The sequence below is a fragment of the Thamnophis sirtalis genome, unplaced genomic scaffold, assembly GCF_051295495.1.
Source record: "Thamnophis sirtalis isolate CommonGarterSnake01/CBP01778 unplaced genomic scaffold, rThaSir2_p1.2 scaffold_9, whole genome shotgun sequence".
In the NCBI taxonomy this organism is placed as follows: domain Eukaryota; kingdom Metazoa; phylum Chordata; class Lepidosauria; order Squamata; family Natricidae; genus Thamnophis; species Thamnophis sirtalis.
The window spans coordinates 27,087,892-27,093,891 of NW_028261389.1; positions in this window are offsets into that span (position 1 = coordinate 27,087,892).

Below are 6,000 nucleotides of genomic sequence, written 5' to 3' on the forward strand. Positions count from 1 at the left end.
TGCCAGCACTTGTTCTAAAAATTTATGATATATTTTCTATTTATTAATCAAACTAAAGGTTGTCTGACTCCGTAGCGATTCTGAGCAACATGCAATGGTAAAAATAGAACAAATATAATATAAAAAGGATACAGTGCTGATATGCAATAGAATACACAAGCTAATATATTTCCATAAGAGGCCCACCATAGCCCAGAACCGGGTGGGGGGCACGCTTTCAAGGTCTGTTTGACAAAGTAGGGGCCATAAGTGCTGCAACAAAGAAGACCTACTTCCTGGGTCCCATCTGATGACACTGTTTCATCAGTGGAACCTGGAGCACACAATTCTACATGAAGGACATAAACTCCTTTAGCCAGGCCTTACGCCATGAAGGGCTTTATTGATGATAATCAGCATCTTGAATTGTACCCAGAAGCTAATAAGCAATCAGTCTGGTTCATGAAATCATAGCATTCCCATTACTGCCTATGCTGCTGCATACAGAACCAGCTGCAGCTTCTCCGCGGTCTTCAAGGGCAACCCCATGTAGAACACTTTGCAGCAGTCTGCATGTGAGATGACCACGAATAGCCCCAGTCCAGGAACAACAACGAGGTTTTGGTGCACAAGATGATTCTCCTTAGTCCCCATCTATCACCTTTTCAAGCGGGTGCTGTGAGCCCAGGAAAAAAAGTCCAAATTGCCTATCTGTTCCAAATGGGGAAATGCATCCCCATTCAGGAGTAAAGACATCCTGTATGATGGCATGGTCCCAGCATATGGTCTAAAGAAAAAGAAAAAGAAAAAGAAAAGGGTTCAACTGGAGCAAATGTAAAAGGGGAAAATTTGTTCAGTGTTGTAGGTTCCTGTTAAACATTTCATCCATTGTGTCCTAGATCAGGGGTGTCAAACTCAAGGCCCAGGGGCCAGATCTGGACCGTGGGGTACAGAGATCTGGTTCACGGACCCACCCTAGAAATAGAGAAGGACGGGTCCGTGGAGCCTCTGCCAGCGAAAAGGGAGTGCCCCTGCACTCCGCTTTTGTTGGCATAGAGCTTCAGGAAGTCATTGTAGCCAAAAATGGAGTTCAGGCGGGCTATGCGCGGCATCCCTGAGCTCTGTTTTTGCTGGCAGACTGCTACAGGAGGCCTTTGCAGCTGAAAACAGAGCAGTGGAGGACTATTGTGTGGCCTAAAACGGAACCTTGATTGCCATCAATCTGGCCACGCCCACCCTGGTCACACTCCCTCAGCCCCCCAAGGTCAAAAATAACCCTGATGTGCAATGAAATCAAATTTGACACCCCTATCCTAGATACACTGCATGGCTCTGGCCATTTGGACCACCCGGTCCTTTCCATCTAGTTGTACATTTATTAGAGGCAACCATGCAGGCACAAAAATAGACTTTTTAGAGTTCTCCAGAATATTGCATGAGGCAAGTTGCTATAAAAATGGAAAACCTTGATCATCATTCCCATTTCCAATATGATATGTAAAGCAGTGACAAGTTGTTGGTTTTTTTAAAAAAAATGCTTATGCAAAAACAAATGGATCTCATGGGTATATTGTGCAGCTGATACAAGCCAGATCCATTCCAGTACTTTGGGATAGCAGCAATTCCCCCAGTGGGTTTGTGGGTTTTTTTGGCTACATATAGGTAGTCCTCAATTTACTACCGTAATTGAGCCAAACATTTCCATTGCTAAGCAAAACAGTTGTTAAGTGAGTTTTGCTACTTTTCCTGCCACAGTTGTTTAAGTGAATCACTGCAGTTGTTAGTAACACTGTTGTTAAGTGAGTTTGGCTTTCGTGAAAAGGTGATCACATGAGCCCAGGACACTAACCATCATGAATACATACCAGTTGCCAAGCATCTGAATTTTGAATCATGTGACTAGGGGGATTCTGCAACATTTGTAAGTGTGAAAAATCATAAGTCACTTTTTTCATTGTTATAACTTCAAACGGTTACTTAAAAAATGGTTGCAATCAAGGATTACCTATAGTTTTTGTGAAGGAACAGAGAGGGAGTAGCAATAGCACTCAAACTTGCAGTATATATACCGCTTCACAATGCAGTTGCTATAGAAATTAGTTTACTCAAGAGATTAGTCAACATAAGGAGATAAAAATACAAGGGACATTAATAGCACACTTATACATCTCTTCATAGTGCTTTATAGCCCTCTCTAAGCAGTTTACAGAGTCATCCTATTGCCCCCAACAATCTGGATCCTCATTTTACCCACCTCAGAAGGATGGAAGTCTGAGTCAACCTTGAGCCAGTCAGAATCAAATTGCCAAACTGCTGGCAGCTGGCAGTCAGCAGAATGCAGTACTGCATTCTAAACACTAAACCACCACAGCTCCTATACTGAACCAGGGACTTTGCATACAAAGCCCACCATCAGTGTGTTTCAGCAGGATTTTCATTCACACCTCCATGTCCCCCACCGAACCTTTCCTTAAATAGAAATGCAAGATGCAGATCGGAAGATAGCTCAACCTTTCCTAGCACTCAGCAAGAATATTAGCATTCTTTTGTCCTTGAGCTGTTCTGTTAAGATATATTTTCATCTATGCATGTTCTTCATATATAAGCACAGAAGGCAAGAAGAGGATCCACAAGGTAATGGAAAAAATGCCTTATGTAAATCTCAATATCAATTTCAAACGGAAAAAAACCCGCACTCTTACTGGATGTAGTTAAGAAAAACTTGTGAATATCAATTAAAACAACCTATGTAGGTGGATAGCAAAAGCCCTTAGACTTATATAACACTTCACAGTGCTTTACAGTCCTTCCTAAGTGGTTTACAGAGTCAAGTATATTGCCCGCAACAATATGGGTCCTCATTTTACCCACCTCGGAAGGATGGAAGGCTGAGTCACCAACCTTGAGCTGGTGAGATTCAAACTGCTGGCAGAAGTAGCCTGCAGTACTGCATTCTAACCACTGCACCATTACGGCTCTGCTGTTGTGAAATGGATGAAAGAAAGGGGTTAAACCAGTGGCTCCTAACCTTTTTTTGGCCACCTAAGCATCTCTAAAATCCTGATCCTCCCACCCCCCATAACATATAATTCTTACTTTACTCAAAAAGTGAACTCTACTCACGCAGAGGAAGCATAAAAGGCCATTAACGGTTTAAACAAAGTTCAAATTGCCCCCATTAAAAATCAAATTGCCCCCCTGTGGGGCATGGGCTCCACGTTGGGAACCACTGGGTTAAATAATGTAATTGTTGTCTATAAACTAGAAATGATCTTTCTTACCCAATTACAGGTATAGAAGTTTGGATCATTATTCTGTTGGTTGGTTGATTGATTGATTATGTGCCATCAAGTAAGTGAGCGCATAGATTTCTCTATCCCTATGGTTTTCTTTGTAAAATACAAGAGTAGTTTCCCACAAGGTTTGAAATTGCCATTGTCACTTAAAATAATATGACTTTAGCATCTTCCCTTAATGCTTTTTCCCGATATTAATGCCCCTTGCTTTAGGAGGTCAGCAGATTAGGTGATCCTGCTGAGATCCTGGCAGCTCTCGGCATATCCTTCCAGCATTTGTTCCTCTCCCCCATCTGCAGTCACAATAAGGTAGCACAGTAGGACTTGTGGGGGATCTATGTTGCCATTGTCTGTGCGTTTTGTCAGATTACTGGTCTTTTAATGCTGCCAGAATTAATTTTTGTACTTTCTGGCTCTTGCCAAAAGAGGTACCTGACAATCCATATTTGCAAACCTGGGAATATGCTTCATTAAAACTTGAAGCATGTTTTGAAAAACGTGTCTCATTTTTCAAGCTCATCTAGGCATTACATAGATGTTGCCAAGATCTTTTCTTGGCACAAGTGCCCAAGTGGTTTGTCATTTCTCTCTTCTGGCATGATTTTGTTTTTTAATCTCAGCCTTACCTACAGCGGGGTGGCTTATCCAAGCATTTAACCATGGGCTTTTTAGACCAGACAAGATCAGCGAGGATACAACTAACTGCTTCTTGGATGATTTACATACATACCCACCATTTTATTTCACCCTTCTACTGACCAATTTGTGATCTTGAGATCTTTCCTAGGGAGAAAAAAAAAGCTACCCAATATAATTTTCTCACTGTCCTCCCCGCCACCTCCTCCATGCAATCTTTAATTGTAAAATATATCAGTGCCCATACGATAGGTGGGTATGATGCTAAATGAATCTGAACTTTGCATATGTAAAGTGAGTGAATGAGCATTATGCTACCTTTTAAAAAATCTTTATTTATTATGTACAACACAAACCTACACAGCCCTTTCTGAAATATCTTCCAAGCAACCATAAGGGTTTCCCCCCCCCTCCGACAAATCGATGCTTTTCCCAAACTGAAGATGATCCAGCAGCATCCAGAGTCATTCACATCTATGAAAAGAATCCATGGGAGGTAGAACTGACAGTCTGCTTAAATTTATTGCGGATTTCTCTTACATCTTTAAGCACATTTAAGGCATATTTATTCGGCTGGAACACCAAATATTTCCATCCATTTACCTGCCTGCTCCCGTCTTGGTAGGCTAGGTGGTGGCAGACATGCTGTTTCATCCAGACCAGCACACTTGATCCTGCTGACATTTCCTAAATGACAGGCTATGTTTTTTGGCTCTTTGAAGGGGAAAGTAACATCACTAATTGGTCTGGCATTCACGGAGCATGTGTGTAACTAATGCAATTAAAGAGTGCTTATTGCTTCCTTTCTCTTGTTCTGCATGGGGACAGGAGGTCAAATGTAGTCAAAGTCTAAGCCTGGCTTATGCAGCTTGGTTCCCAAGAGAAATGATTACTTCAAACATGCTTATTAAAGAATGTGGCAGGAAAGAGCAGGCACAGCAGAGGCACAGAGAGTTAAGAATGTGACGATCAGGAAGGTCCTCAAAGAAAGAGGTTTGATACCCTGACAGGCTTCATACTTCAAACTGCATGCTTCAAATTAGTCACCTGAACTGTGGTAAGGCTCTATTCTCATTTTATTTTTAAAAATGGAAAGATTGCAAGGATACTCAAATTTTCCACCCTGTAAGGATAGCATATATAGCAAGAAGTGTTTCCCTCCAGTGAACTTATTTTCTGTGTAAAAGGTGTAGGATTTGGGGTTTTTTTTTTAAACCACATGGTAAAAATGGAATAGGGACGTGGTGGTTCAGTGGCTAAGACACTGAGCTTGTAGATCAGAAAGGTCAGCAGTTCAGCGGTTCGAATCCCTAGTTCTGCGTAACGGAGTGAGCTCCAGTTACTTGTCCCAACTTCTGCCAACTAGCAGTTTGAAAGCATGTAAAAATGCAAATAGAAAAATAAGAACCGCCTTTGGTGGGAAGGTAACAGCGTTCTGCGCGCCTTCGGCGTTCAGTCATGCCAGCCATATGACCACAGAGACGTCTTCGGGCAGCGCTGGCTCTTCGGCTTTGAAACGGAGATGAGCACTGCCCCCTAGAGTTGGGAATGACTAGCACATATGTGTGACAGGAACATTTACCTTTTTAAGAATGGAATAATAATTTCAACTTTTGCAGCTTGGTGGCCCAGCTGGGGAGAGGAGAGGGAAACTGGGATGTGTGAGCGGGGCGCTGGTGTGCATGCACATAAGGGTCTGCCAGCCTGCTGCTCATGGAAGTTGAGCTCTACAGGTCCGCACTTCAGCCAGCCACTCATGCGGCTTGGTAGTGAGCTACTACCCAGGAGCTGGGGACCCCTGGAATAAAATGCTTGGCTATATGGATTCTGAAGTGGCATTAACTTGGGGGAGCTGGACAATGTCTTTTCATGTAGACTGACTCTGACTTGTTAATAGTACAAGAAATGCATCCATTTAACTATTTAGAGGTTGTTCATTGTGGTCAAGTGACAACTATGGGATACGATCATCTCTTCTTTCATCCTATTCGTCTCTTAGAGATTCACAGCTTAAGATACAGCTCAGAGCCTAATGAACCCAAACAACAGGCTCTCTCTCAGTGTTTCAAGTTTTCTTTAACAACCAAAT